Genomic DNA, 15,453 nt, shown 5'->3' on the forward strand with positions numbered 1-15,453 from the left:
TATATATATATATATATATATATATATATATAAATATTAAAATAGATGAATGTATATATGCATAAACAAATATAAAGTTCTTGTTGTAGGTTTTGGTTCTTTGTTAAAAACAAAAATTAAGGAGTATACAGTTTTTCTAAAACTACAGCCAGTAAAAAACGCAGCATATGTGATAGAAGCACAGCAGCAGTGTTTGTTTTGCCATTTTTACACGAACCTGGTAATAAGGCATGTCTGTACATTAAACAAACAAGAATAATTATTAATCCATGTTTATTTTCAAATCAACACTTTAACGTTCACTTGTATCTAAGGAAGGCTGGGGAGGTAAAAAAGATTAAGGGGTGGAATTATGATAAGTTACAGCTCATGAGGTACTCCATCAGAGCATCTCTGACACCTCGGCCCTGCTCTCCATCTTGTGGGACAGCGACCAGGACGGGCTGTGCGGCTGGTTCTGCTTCAAGTTCATCGACGTCATCCATTTTGGTTGTGTGTTGTTTTCCAGCTCTTCTTCTAATACATGTTAGTGGTGCTTAGAAAAGAGCTTAATGTAGCACTACCGCCACCAGGTGGTAAGGTGCGTTGATATTAATAATCCGCCCACTAGAGGTGAACAATACGCCCACTAAATGGGAACTATAGGCAAAGTGGAGACACAAAAATAGAGGTCCCACTAGAACCGGACACAACAGGCTACAACAAGAACCAGACCTGTGGATACCAGGCTTAAGCGTAACTTTCCCTCGGTACCCCCCCCCCCCCCCCCCCCCCAGCCCAACCCGGCGGAAGGGTTTGGAACGAAGTTGTCCAGGTTGGACCGGCATCCTGTCCCTCCCGGGAAATATGACCAGACGGTAACATCGCTCTCCAATCGAGCTCACCAGTGTGCATCCAGGAGGCCGCAGCAAACAACAACGTGGCGCTGTTGGCGTACAGCGTTTCAAGGAGGCTGGAGGACGCAGATCTGCCTGAGGAGACGAAGAGCTCCCTCTGCTAGGCGTCTGACGTCATCCTCAACCTGAGTGCCTCATCTGCTGTCTGCCTGTCCCGGATCGCAGCTTGGATGACAATGATTCAGAGGTCCACCTGGCTCAGTCACTCCCCCTCCCTGCCGGAGAAACTGCATAAAGACCTGATGGAGGGCCCCATTACGACGGACGCGCTGTTCGGGACCAATTTCAAGGCCATGCTGGAAAAATCGAAGAAGTCGGAGGAGGTGTCAGAGACTGTGCGCCATCTCATCAAGCCGCACGCCTCATCCCGAACCCCGGCCCGCTGGAAGGATCGCCGTGGCCAAAGACAACAACAGCGACGTTCCACAGCTGTAGTAGCGTCCTCCCGCTCCGCCGCCAGCCCCGCCCGTCTGAGAACAGCCCTCCTCATCCCAGCAACCGGCGGTTCAGCGATTCCCCCGAGATGGCCAACAGGCGGCGCCCTGGGACAACAAATCGCAGGGCTCATGGGGGAGAAGATTCAAAAAATGACGGTTTGCGGAGGATGACACAATTTTTTTAATAAAACATGAACTTCATTCAAAGATTAAAGTGTTTGATTTTAGCCTGTCTGTCAGCTCGAATGACCTCACAGCGGCTTCTCTTCACACATCCTCCACACAAAATGAGCCGGTGTCCTTAAAACAGGTTTTTCAAAATCACTGCAGCTCTAAGATAAACACGAGACGCTCGCATGACACAGCAGTCGAAAGTGAATGTGGTCCGCAGAACAAGTCCAGTGGGATAACTCGCTCTCAGCCCGAGCTGCACGCTTTTCAACGCAGCGGTATCAAACGCGCGCTCCCGCGACGCCGGCAGCCTTCAACCAAACGGCGCTGCGTTGATGAAGGCGCGCATAGCTCTCCCCAGTACACGCCGGCTCGCATCAGCATGAATGTGAGACCGCAGAATGAGTCCAGTGGGAAACTTTGCTCTCAGCAGGAGCTGCACGCTTCTCACTGCAGCGGTGTCAAACGCGCGCTCCCACGGCGCCAGCAGCTTTCATCCAAACAGCGCCGCGTTGATGAAGGCGCGCACACCTCTCCTCAACACACGCCGGTTCACAGACATGAATGTGAACCCGTAGCCTGAGCGAGGCACAGAGGTGCGCTCAGAGCCCTTTCGAGAAAGACTCGCCTTGGGTCACGCGGAGCACACTTCCGCTATGCATGACGGCGGTCGAGGCTGTAAACTGGCTGACGTCCGTAAGAAACATCAACAACCACATAAACGCGTGCCCACTCCACGAACATTACGCGGAGTGGCAGCGGACGTGCTCTCTAGACAGATGGATGAGCCGTCTGATCAACAAGGGTTATACGCTACAATTCGCAGCTCAACCCCCTCCGTTTGGAAGAGTTTTAGAGACGGTTCTGTCATCACCAGACCAGGTCTCATCCCTAAACGCAGAAGTCCAAGAACTTCTGGTAAAAGAGGTAATTTCCAGAGTTCCCGACAGAGAGGAAAACATAGGGTTTTACTCACGTTACTTCCTGGTTCCAAAACGGACCGGAAGAACGAGATCCATTGTGGACCTGTCAGTTTTCAACAAGACGATCTTGGACAGACCGTTTCACATGTTGACAATAGGGATGCACCGATCCACTTTTTAAAATTCCGACCCGATCCCGATACCTAGGTCTGAGTATCGGCCGATACCGATCCAGTTCCGATATCATGATCATCATTGATTTTATATGAGGCTGTAATAATCTCTTCTCAAGTACAATCTGTACAAATATATGCATGCATGTCCAAAAAGGCATTTTGAGATAAGTTTTATTAATGTTGGATAAGTTTTATAGTTAGAATAAAATTCTGCTAACACAAAACATGTTTCTTTTTATTCCTAGCTTTAAAGTGGATATTAAAGTGATTAATTTAAGTGATTGTTTAAAGTTGTTTTATATTTTATAAAGGGCAGATATAAGAATTTTTTCTTCTTTCTGCACTCTTTTCATTCCACATTTTCTTTTTGATGATTTTTTCTTAAAATTTTGTTTAATTTAAATGAATGAATAAATGAATTAAATTAAATGTTAAATGGCTTTAAACATTTGCTAAGTTCATGGCATAAACCAACAGACATGTTCCTATTTTTAGTATTTTACATCACTACATAATGTAGCTGTTTTTGCTTTTATTATAATTTTCAAATCATATGTTTTTTATGATTGTCTACTGTTGTACTGATAAATATCTCCTGGAGGGTAAAGTATATCTTGGCTGCAAGTATCAAGCCGTGAAATCGTTGGTTACGTACTGTAACCTCAGATTCTATGAGTATAAGTGTAGCACTTTAAGGCTGTCGCTGATGGGTTTATCCCGATATGCGAAGCATTGCACTGAAAAATTTAGTCCACACCCACCTGCTGTGTGGGCCCCAAACCGGTCCGTATAAATTACGTTAAGAGCAGGAAATCGGCTCCCAAATAGCTTTTTCTTCAGCCATTTAGGAGCCAGTGAGGCCCGACGCTTAAAGGGCTACGCCTATACTCATAGAATCTGGGAATACAGTACGTAACCAACGTTCTATTTCGTATAGGCTTCGCCCTTTAAGGCTGTCGCTGATGGGTTAAGGGCGAAGCGGATGTTGTCCTCGCCTCACTGGGTCCATTCAAACACCGTATGAAGCAGAATCTTGCCCAAAAAAACGTCTTGTCACTTAGCTCCCCAAGTGCGTAATTACGCATTGCGTAATTATGTGTGCCATGCACAGACGCATGTTGAGTAACTATGCGTTCTGAATGCATGAACGCCCCGGAAAATTCAAGGGGGTGGGAAAAGTGCTGAAAAGAGCCATGAACCAACCGGTTTACGGCTTAACAGTATGAGCAGATTAATAAAAACAGGAGAGCTGATTATTAATCAAATGAACTGATTGGTAACAATAGTCGTGAACTGATTAGTGCCAATAGAACCAAAATAACAATCACAATTTGTGATTGATAACAACATCTCACGCTGTAATGCATGCAGACAAATGTGAGTTTAACGGAGTTCCATGAAACAACAATATTCATTCTGTAAACGCTAAGGACAGAATGTGCCATGGGACGAGCCGTCACATCACGTAGATAAAAGTGAATAAATGAGCAGGGTGTTGACCACGTGACCGCAGTGCAAATGTCCTGCATTGTCATACCATTACGCAAGGCAGTCGAAGATGCGATACCCCTGATCGAGTGTGCTCTGAGGTTGACAGGAGGCTCTAAATCTGATGCTCTGTAGGCTTCAGAAATGGCCTCACACAACAAGTGTGACAAGCGCTGGGTGGATAATGGGTGACCTGCAGATGCATCTCTATAATGCACAAACAAATGTTGACGCATTGCAGCTGTGCACACTATGTAACACGTCAACGCCCGCACCGGACAGAGAAGATGAAAAGATGCTACTTCTTCTGATCTGTGGGGGAGAGAAAAAAAAAACCTCCAACGATATCGCTCTTGATTTAAAAGAGCTCGTGATGTTTTAGGCATAAAAGCTGGGTTTGGTCTTAAATCAGCTGAGCGGCCGTCAGCCTGAATTCTGAGACATGATAGAGTGACAGAGAGGGCAGATAAATCACTCACCCTCTTAGCGGATGTTGAAGCCAGCAGCAGGGCTGTTTAAAGAGACAAGAATTTAAGTGGAACCTGATCCAAAGACTCAAATGGAGCTTTGATCAGGACCTGCAGGACCAGTGTTAAATCCCACTGTGGAACAAGTGGGAGTGAAACAAGCCTGCGTCTCTGTACACCTTTTAGAAAACGCTTCATCAGCGGATGATTAAAAACTGTTCTGTCTCCTAACCCTTCATGGCAGGAAGAGATGGCTGCAGCGTACGTTTTAATCGTGCTGGGCGCCAAATTTCTGTCCATCAGCTGCTGCAGAAAGGACAGCATGCCACCTAATGGACATGAGGTGGTCTCTACACCCTTCTCTGTACACCAGCGCTGAAAAGCTGTCCGCTTTGATGTGTACAGCGCTGTGGTAGATGTAGCACATGAAACCTGAATTGTGTGCACTACATCCTGTGGGAGACCCATCCTCTCTAAGCGGGTCTGTTCAATGGCCAGACCCACAGGTGCTGGCCTATTTCTGGGTAACTCCTGGTCGCTCCTCCTGTCTGGAGGAGAGCGTCCTCCCTCCACGGCAGTTTCCACGGGCGCCCCGACAGCAAGCGTTGCAGGACTGGGAACCACGGTGCGCTCACGCGTTCGGGGGCCACCAGGAGAGCTGTCAATCCCTCCTCCTGGACTCGGTTCAGGAACAATAAAATCAGAGGAGGTGGAGGAAAACGCGTACAGAAACATTTTGGGCCATGGGCTGTGGGCAAACGCATCCACCCCCAGCGGTGGTTCGTCTCGTGGGCTCAGAGAAAACCATAATTGACACTGAGCGTTTTCTCGTGTCGCAAAGAAGCCCACAGCTGCTATTTCAATCTGAGTCAAAATGCTCCGTCAGAGGATGATTAAAGGTTGTTCTGTCTCCGACAGCTTTGAGACAAGAAGAAAAACATGGCTGCAGCATACGATAACCGTGCTGAACGCCAGATTTCTGTCCATCGACTGCTGCAGAAAAGGACAGTATGTTGTCCAGTGGACATGAAGTGGCCTCTACGCCTTCTCTGTACACCTTTTACAAAACGTTTCATCAGCGGATGATTAAAGCTGTTCTGTCTCAAAATTTTGTGACAGTAAGAGATGGCCGCAGTGAACGTTTTACACGAGCTGAACGTCAGATCTCTGTCCATCAGCACTGCAGAAAGGACAGCACACCACCTAGTGAACATGAAATGGCCTCTACACCTTTCTCTGTACAGCAGCGCTGAAAAACTGACCACTTGATGTGAACAGCGCTGTGGTGGTTGCAGCACGTGAATCCTGAATCGTATGCACTACATCTTGAGAGAGATCGATCCTCTAAAAAAGATCCGCACAGCGGCCAGACCACAGGTGCTGGCCTATTCTGATTAACTCCTGATCGCTCCTCCCGCCTGGAGAACGTCCTCCCTCCACGGCAGGTTCCACGAGCGCCCCGATAACAAGTGTCGTAGGCCTGGGAACCATGATGCGTTCACGCACTTGGGACAGAGGAGCTGTCAGTCCCTCCTCCTGAGCTCGGTTCAGAAAACCGTGATATCAGAGGGAGAGAGGGAGGTGAAGAAGCATTACGACCACAGGCTGTGAGCAGTCACGTCCACCCCTAGTGGTAGATCGTCCCGTGGCTCCATGATAATTATAGTTAACATTGAGCGTTCTCTCGTGTTGCTACACATCCACAGCCGCTCGCAGGATTTCTGCCGTGTCTGAGCCATACCTCTGGGTGGAACGTGGAAGGTCCCAGGTCCCCGTGCCGCAAAGGTCCGTCTTTGGACATCACATCCGTCCCCTGGTCAGAATACATGAGATGTACCCTACTCCAATGGAGAGCAGATTGGGTGTGCCCCACACAGCATCTGTCTCACAATGTGGCACATGGGTTGAGCGCATACATCTCCTGCCAGTTATGTATGCAACAGTCACTTGCTGTCTGTGTGAATCAAAAACTCTGATGATTCCGCAGCTCAAAGGCAAAGTGTTGAATCACATTAAAAAAAAACGTGCAACACTCCAAAAACATTTAAATGAGCTGCTGTGTGGAGAACCACAGCGCCCCCACAGCTTGTTAAATGTGTGTGCCTCTGTGAAATCTGACATGTGTGATGTAGGTCTGCTGACAGAAACAGCTGATATCACTCAACCGGTTCACATGAGTTGCATTGCTGCCACCTGTCTGTACAAACTGCTCAGCAGCAGCAGATGTCCAGATAAAGCAGAATTCTCCTCCCTGCTCTGTGCGGCGGCTGCAGAGCGGCTCGGGCCCATTAATGGAGTGTTGTTTCTCACAGTTCAAAATTGACAAATCTAGAATAAATCTCATCTTTCCGGTTCGTTGGGACCAGGGAGTGACGAGAGAGGAACCCTGCGTTTTCCTCTCCTTCTGAGACTCTGGAAAATTACATTTAAATCAGAATTTCCTGAGCTTCTGCGAGAGGGGACGAGATCTGTTCTAGAAATAACAGAAAACGTCATTAGAGTTCCTCCGCACCAGGTTTGAGCTGTACTGCAGCGTGAATTCCCGGATGAAAACGGTTCGCCTATCCGTCTGGAGCGCGCGCTCATTGCCACATGTTATAAAGTTATCAAGCGGGCACGCGTTGATGCTGTGAACTCACATGCATGCTGATGTGAGTTGGTGCGCGCTGAAGGAGAAAGAGAAAACATCACGAGCTCTTTTAAATCAAGAGCAATATCTTTTGAGGGTTTTTCCCTCCCCTCCCCCCACAAATCAGAAGAAGAAGCATCTTTCCATCTGTCCTGTGCGTGCGTTGACGTGCTACATAGCACGCACGGCCGCAATAGGGCTGAGTACCAAACCGAGGTTCTTTTATGGCACCGACCGAACTGCACTGGTCGGTGTATGTATTGAAACATCACTCTTCTTTCGGTGTCAAGTTTCGGTATTGGCTGTAACGTGTCACGTGCTTTCAGCATGCAGGCTGGCAAAACACCAGACATATGACAAACAGACTAGACCCAGATTACACCCAGAGCTGTATAGAGCTGCCGTACCAAATCTATGTATAATTATGTCTATGGTGCTGGTGACGCCCACAGACGGGTTCACGTGTGCAGCGCGTGTTGTCGAACAGCTTCGAGAACACGCGCTGCAGAAAGTTGCTCTGTGTTTTTCTGCGAGGAGAGAAGAGTTCATTAGCCTCCCCCCTCCTCCTCCTCTCACCATTTAAGTCAGCCTGTGAGAAGAGCCTGAACGTCCTGATTCATTATCTCCACGACCGGACTTTTCATCAAAGAACTCCAAGGACGTCTCTTGTGTCTGTGCTTCAGCTGGTGAGTGTACGTTTGTTAACATTACTGTAGCTTAACATGTACATTGCGGTGAAATAAACTGTGATCCATAACGCTAACTTTTAAGATATTAGTGTGTAAATTTATTTTATCTACGTAGCTAGCTAAACTCAGAAGCTAACTAAAGATTGACAGTAACATAAATCTTAGCTTGTAAAGCTTCTCATTTATCCAGTCAGCTGCTTAAACAGTTCACTAATGTTCACTGTTTATGTTAATGTTCTCCTCACAGGCGGTTCTGACCCTGATGTGAGGACAGACAGACAGAAAAGCGAGGAGGAGGCCACAGGACAGTCAGACTTTGTTGTTAAAAATTTGCTGCTTTTTCTACAGTGGAGCTGCATGTTGGAGGTAAATTAAACTTTAAAGGATGTTGTTGACCAGTTAAACCTTTATCTCTCAGCCTAGATAATGTTTTTTGATCAATAATAACACAACCATGTTATTGTTGATGTTTTGTTCAACAGGGAGATGATAAGAGTCCTAAACCCCAGAGAACCACAGAGAAGATTCAGGCAGAGACACAGAGGTGCAGAAGTCTGCATCATCCCTACCTCAGTGAATCCAGTGACCTGCTGGTGGGATGTGAGGGACAATATGTCAGTGCTATCAAACAGACAACCAGGTATCTGTGTGTGCAACAATCATCATCCACACCCTCAGAGTGAACATTTCCTACTGCTGGAGACACCATCAGCCAGGAGTGGGCTTGTTTGTGTCCACAGAAAACAGACATGTTGATTTTTCTGAAGAAAAACTGTTCAGTGAAAAGGTCCTCAGTGTGTAGCAGTGACCATTAGACGCTGACGTGTCACTGGTTTGAAACTGGTCTTTTGACCTGGAAATTATTTGTTTGTTTTTATGTAAGAAAACTGTTTGGAATAGAAAAATATCAAAGTTAAAAAATAAAACACAATTTGTACTGTAATGTGTAACATAATTTTATTCTTGTTAGAATTAATAATAATTACAAAACTGGTACCGAAAAAAGAACCGTCCAGGAACCGACACCGAAGTGAAGGTACCGACACCAATTTTTTTAGAAAGGTACCCAGCCCTAGGCCGCAATGTGTCAGACTCAACATTTGTTTGTGCATTATAGAGATGCATCTGCAGGTCGCCCGTTATCCACCCAGCACCTGTCACACTGGCTGTGTGAGGCCTTTTCTGAAGCCTACAGAGCATCAGATTTAGAGCCTCCTGTCAACCTCAGAGCACACTCGATCAGGGGTATCGCATCTTCGACTGCCTTGCATAATGGTATGACAATGCTGGATATTTTGCACTGCGGCCGCGTGGTCAACACCCTGCTCATTCATTCACTTTTATCTACGTGATGTGACGGCTCGTTCCATGACGCATTCTGTCCTTAAAAGTGTTTTAACAGAATGAATATTGTTGTTTCATGGAACCTCGTTTAAACTCACATCTGTCTGCATGCATTACAGTGTGAGATGTTGTTATCAGTCACAAGTTGTGACTGTTGTTCTTGTTCTATTGTATTTTTCAGCATCTTCCTTTCCCCGTTGAAAGCTTTTCCAGGGCGTTCATGCTCTCAGAACGCATAGCTACACAGCACGCGTCTGTGCATGGTACGCATAATTACGCAACGCGTAATTACGCACATGGAGAGCTGAGTGACAAGACGTTTTTGGGAAAGCTGCCGCTTCGTATGGTGTTCAAATGGACCCAGTGAGGCGAGGACTAGATCTGCTTCGCCCTTAACCCATCAGCGACAGCCTTAAAGGGCGAAGCCTATACGAAATAGAACGTTGGTTACGTACTGTAACCCCAGATTCTATGAGTATAGGCGTAGCCCTTTAAGAGTTGGGCCTCACTGGCTCCTAAATGGCTGAAGAAAAGCTATTTGGGAGTCGATTACCTGCTCTTAATGTAACTTATACGGACCGGGTGGGGCCCACACAGCAGGTGGGCGTGGACTAAATTTTTTCAGTGCGATGCTTTGCATGACGGGATAAAACCACCAGCGACATCTTTAAAGGGCTACACTTATACTCATAGAATCTGGGGTTACAGTAAGTAACCAACGATCTATATCTTAAATAAAAACATGTAGGTTAAGGTTTAGTGTTCCTCCATGCTCAGTGTTGGAACACAGGATTTTAGATTCAGACAAGATTGGACAGTTTTGTCTTACAGACTAATATTCAGTATTCCTACAGCAAGTATCTATTAAACATTTTATTCATGAACTAATGCTTCTGAATAACAGGAACGTTTAAGTACTTCAACAAAAATATTACCAAAATTATGTTTTTAATAGTTTTTCTGAAAGAAAACGATTTTAGTAAAATCTTACAAAAAATGAATGGAGTCTGGCTCAAAGTGTGTTTTGAGAGAATTCAACCAAAACAGTTAAAACAAACACCAACTGTTTTAACGAGCCGAACTCGACGGGAAAGTGTTGCTAAAACTCAGCAAACTTCGATTTCGTTTTAGGAACGTAAGTTGAACCGGAACTAACCTGGTTAACCTTATTTAAACATTTTAGTTAGTTAAACCAGCAGTTTATGCGCAGAAATCAACAGAAATTCAAAGTCAAGCGGAGAAACACTCACATTATGATCTACCAAGACGGTTTCGGTCTCGTTTCAGGCTCCATTTTTTGTAAACACAAACAAACGACAAGGAAACGTCACAGGAAAACCCAGGAAACACTTATTCCGGTTTAGATTTTCAAAATAAATGTTTGGACTAGATCAGTAAACGCATTACGCGCTTGAGCGTCGCCGCCATATTGGACGGGTCTCTCCTCTCTCTAAGAGCCAATGGGAGTAAACACAAAGCGAGCAGCTATGCCTATATTTTTTACTGATTATAGATTTGATTGATTGATTTACTGATTATACTTTCAAGAAGCACCCAGTAATTTTGCACCCAGTATATCTGTGGTGCACTTTATTAATTTATATTAGACTGTATTGTTTTAGGATTGTCTTGGTTGAGGATTTTCTCTGACCTGCTCCAAGTTCAGCGTTATGTCTGCACATACTGCTCCACTCAGGATCACTTGGAGCTTTTCTTCAATTCTGTCAGGCCTTCAGGCAGAATTTTAACATTTATAATTTATTTTTTTTTAGTCCATGGGCCAGACCGGATATCGGTACCACCTGGGTGGGCAAATTCTAATAGATTTTTTTCATACTTATTATTCATCCGTAGTTTACAGTATGTTTTGATGTGATAGACCTCTTCAGACACCAGTGTGTATCTTTTTATAGCTTACCTGTGGGGAAAATGGTTATACAGTTTCCTTGCTTACCCTCAGAAGATATGTCTTTTATAGCTGTGACTGTCCTCATTAAACAACTCTGTAATCTAAGTGTGTAAATGTGTTTTTTGTTTGTTTGTTTGTTTGTTTTTAGGAGGCTGGAATAACAATCTCACTGCAGGGCAGTTCCAGGGCATTTTCCGCCGTCTAATGGTCCGTTGTGGTGTCTCACCAAGTGGGTCTGGCAACGTGGCAGCACAAGATGCAGTGTTTCCCCTATACAGGCGGAGTGCCCCACCCCGTCAACAGAACTGAACTTGACTCTCTCACCCCCACCCGGCACTGACAAATCACTAAGCTACCGACACAAAATACAGGCTCTCTAGCTAAAAAGCCAAAGGCAGCACTCACATTGCCTCTTCCCTCATGTTGAACGACCCCCGCCCTTGCTCTAAAAGTGTTAGTACAAGCTGCTCTCAGACATGTCTCCGTCCCCCCATCAGCAAAAATCATGGATGAGATGAGCACCCCGCCATGGCAAGCTAACTAGAGGAAACACTGAGATGAGACTTTGTCCCTATCAGCTGCAAACATGCACTCTGCTCTAATGGCAGTGGAAGAGCTTCTGTCCCCATTTGCAAACATTTCTGGAGTCATGTGACTATAGTTACCTGCCATCTGCTTTGGTGACAATGCCCTGGTCTACATTTCAGGGTTTATTGTCAGAAAAACTATGAAAACCTGTCCTGCGACGTGTGCCGTACATCACAGCTGCTGTACCCTCATCTTTTGACCAGAGCTACCAGCTGCTTTAACTTAAAAACAATGGTGGGCTGATGAAGCCCTCAGAGGGAGCAGTGAAGGTGGTCAGAGCAGCCGAGCATGTGATTCACCAACACTCAACAAAACAAGGTATCAGTGTGTCCTTCGTCAACCACTTTGTTTGGGCTGAGACTGGTTCAGAAGATGTGTTTTCACTCGTGAGCGCATTGCAGAAACCCAGAGCATCAAATCATGCTTGTGTCATTTGTCGTATCTTTATTTCACAAACTCAGGTTGCACAGCATTGGAAGAAATTATTGTTGGTGTGTACTAGGCTCAGGATTGTGTGTATGTGTGTGTTTGTGTGTGTGTGTGTGTGTGGGGGGGGGGCACAGAGAGAGTAAAATTAAATTGAACAATCAAACTTGTTTCTTTTTTTTTTTTTCATTTAACTGTTTATTGGTATTTTTCATAAATGTTTACATATACAATGTACATGAACACTTCACTTTCAACATAACATAAAACTTAACAAAAAAACAACTTTTGCTTGGGAGTTGGGAAAATGCTGTAACCAAATTTAAGCAATCTCTTCTATCAATGTTTTCCTCTGTCTTGCAGATTAATGCATCAGAAAACAGTGACTTAGATCATCTAGTTGATCATCTTACAACTTCAATGCAAACTTCATTTGATAATATTGCTCCACTGAAAAAGAAAGTAATCAATCAGAGGAAACTGGCTCCTTGGTTCAATTCTGAGTGACGTACCTTAAAGCAGGCATCTAGAAACCAGGCGCTCTACTAATGTTGAAGAATTTTATTTAACTTGGAAAGATAGTCTGCTAACATATAAAAAAGCTCTCCATAACACTAGAACTTTATATTACTCATCTTTAATAGAGGAGAATAAAAATAACCCTAGGTTTCTGTTTAGTACTATTGCTAAACTAATTAAAAGTCCCATTGCTGTTGAACCATGTATCCCTACAACTATAAGCAGTGATGACTTCATGAGATTCTTTATAAATAAAATTATTTCAATTAGAGAGAAAATTCAAACCATCCTTCCTTCTACTATCTCTAGTCCCCTGTCAAATGAGGCAACTTTACAAATTTCACTAGAGCCTGATTTATGTTTGGACAGTTTTTGTCCTGTTGAGCTCTCTGAATTGTCAAAAATAATAACCTCATCCAAACCATCCACATGTCTGCTAGATCCCATCCCAACCAGACCTTTAAAGAGGTATTCCCCCTAATTAATGTCCACATTTTGGATCTACTTAATTTGTCTTTAATGGATGGTTATGTACCACAGCGCTTTAAGGTTGCTGTAATCAAACCTTTACTTAAGAAGTCTGATCTTGATTCAGAAATTCTGGCCAACTATAGACCTATATCTAATCTAACTTTCATCTCAAAAATCCTACAGAAAATAGTTGCAGGTCAGTTGCGTGAACATCTACAAAGAAATAATCTGTTTGAAGAGTTTCAGTCAGGGTTTAGAGCTCATCATAGCACAGAAACAGCACTAGTAAAAGTCACTAATGATATTCTCATGGCCTCAGACAATGGACTTGTGTCTATACTGGTCCTGTTAGACCTCAGTGCTGCATTTGATACAGTTGATCTCAATATTTTACTACAGAGGCTTGAATATGATATCGGGATTACAGGAACGGCTCTAAAATGGTTTAAATCATATCTATCTGATAGATTCCAGTTTGTAAATGTAAATAATAAATCTTCTTCATACACCAAAGCTAGTCATGGAGTTCCTCAGGGCTCAGTGCTTGGGCCAATACTCTTTACTTTATATATGCTTCCATTAGGTAAAGTTATTAAACAGCATGGGATAAATTTCCATTGTTATGCTGATGACACACAATTATATTTGTACATTAAACCCAATGAATCCAATCAGCTACTTAGACTACAAGTATGTCTTAAAGACATAAAAACCTGGATGACCCTTAATTTTCTCCTGTTGAACACAGACAAAACTGAGATTTTGGTTTTTGGACATGAGCACCTTAGGAATGAATTTTTCAGTCTTTCTCCCTGGCATTAATCTGTCCTCCTGCTCTAACTCTTATTTGCCGGTCAAAGCAGATGGGCGCTTGTCCTGAGCCTGGTTCTTCTGGAGGTTTTTAAAAGGGAGTTTTTCCTTTCCACTGTTGCCACTGTGCTTGCTCAGGATGGGAGACTGCAACGAAGCCAAGATTCAACTTGTCTGCTGGATTCCTTAGATAGAGAACTTTACTAATTGGCTTTTATGTATGTGAATGTTTCTGTAAAGTGCCCTGAGACAACTTTGTTGTGATTTGGCACTATATAAATAAACGGAATTGAATTGAATTGAGTTATTCCTCTATTTGACCTTTGTCCCACCTAGTTTGTCCAGTTCTTTCTTTAGTTTTTGTCACTGTCTTTTGTCCTGAATGTTGTCCATTTCATCCACTTTTCTTCCATTTGTGTTTGCTGAAGTCTCAAACGATGTGTCAGTTTTTCCATAATGTAGATTTCTTCTATTATTCCAGTCCACTATTCTTGACAAGGGGTGGTCAGCCTTTCCCCATTTCCTCGTAATAGCTTTCTTGCTAGCTATTAACATTATTTTAATCAGATACCTGTCTTTTACCCTCACTTTGGTATTGTTAAAATTACAGAGATATAGTACCATGCTACTCATAGGAATATCATATCCCAAAACCTTCTTCACAGTTTCATGTACATTTTTCCAAAATTGAACAATTTTAGGACAGTTCCAAAATATGTGAGAGTGATCAGCGTTCATTTATCCACAGTTCTGCCAACACCCTGTGTTTGTATTCTTATATCTATTCTTGACTTTAGGCGTTATGAAAAATCTTATTAGATTTTTCCACGTGAACAACCTCCATATCTGTGAATAGGTGGATGTCTGATGTGTTTTCCACATGTCTGACCAATCTTCATCTGTAATTGTCATGTTAAGTTCTGATTCCCACTTTTCTTTTACATACTTAGTTGAATGTTTATTCATCATCAGTTTTTGGTATAGAGTAGAAATGATTTTAATTTTTGTTCCACTGAATGATTATATCACAATTTCAATCACACCATTCACTTCCACAGAGGGATCCCACTTGATTTCTGTCCTGTAATAGTCTCTCAATTGCAGGTACCTGTAAAATTTGTGTTTATCTAAATTATACTTGTGTAGTGGACTAGGCCTGCGACCAAAACCTGCCTCTGAAGACCTTCATGGGACAGGAACTGTTATTTCATTGATTTGAATCCAGAAATACAAATTAGCTCATCCAGAGACTGTCTAATTGTATCCTGAACTAATCAATTGAAAGAACACTCTCTTTTTTATATTATCACTACTATTTTACAATATCTTGATAATCAGAAGTGTGTTTAGTTCATACCATTTTTAAATGTTGAAGTGAACCACTCATTTTAAATCAACTGTGAAACAGTATTACTGATTTTTTAATCCTCATTTAAATTAGAATCCATCCATCCATCCATCCATCCATCCATCCATTTTCTTCCGCTTATCCGGGGTCGGGTCGCGGGGG

At 43.6% G+C, this 15,453-nt stretch overlaps 1 protein-coding gene across 3 annotated transcripts in view; it reads right to left on the minus strand.

Moving 5' to 3' along the window:
• The window catches only part of fbxo7 (F-box protein 7), a 29,860-nt gene extending 19,305 nt beyond the window's left edge, over positions 1 to 10,555 (minus strand). For all 3 annotated transcript variants that reach the window (XM_037689978.1, XM_037689979.1, XM_037689977.1), the window contains exon 1: positions 10,471 to 10,555. The gene's annotated coding sequence lies outside the window, so the exon portion shown is untranslated. The remainder of the gene's footprint in view (positions 1 to 10,470) is intronic.
• Positions 10,556 to 15,453: the final 4,898 nt, after the last annotated feature.

The sequence above is a fragment of the Nematolebias whitei genome, chromosome 16, assembly GCF_014905685.2.
Source record: "Nematolebias whitei isolate Nwh7 chromosome 16, NemWhi1, whole genome shotgun sequence".
Classification (NCBI taxonomy): Eukaryota; Metazoa; Chordata; class Actinopteri; order Cyprinodontiformes; family Rivulidae; genus Nematolebias; species Nematolebias whitei.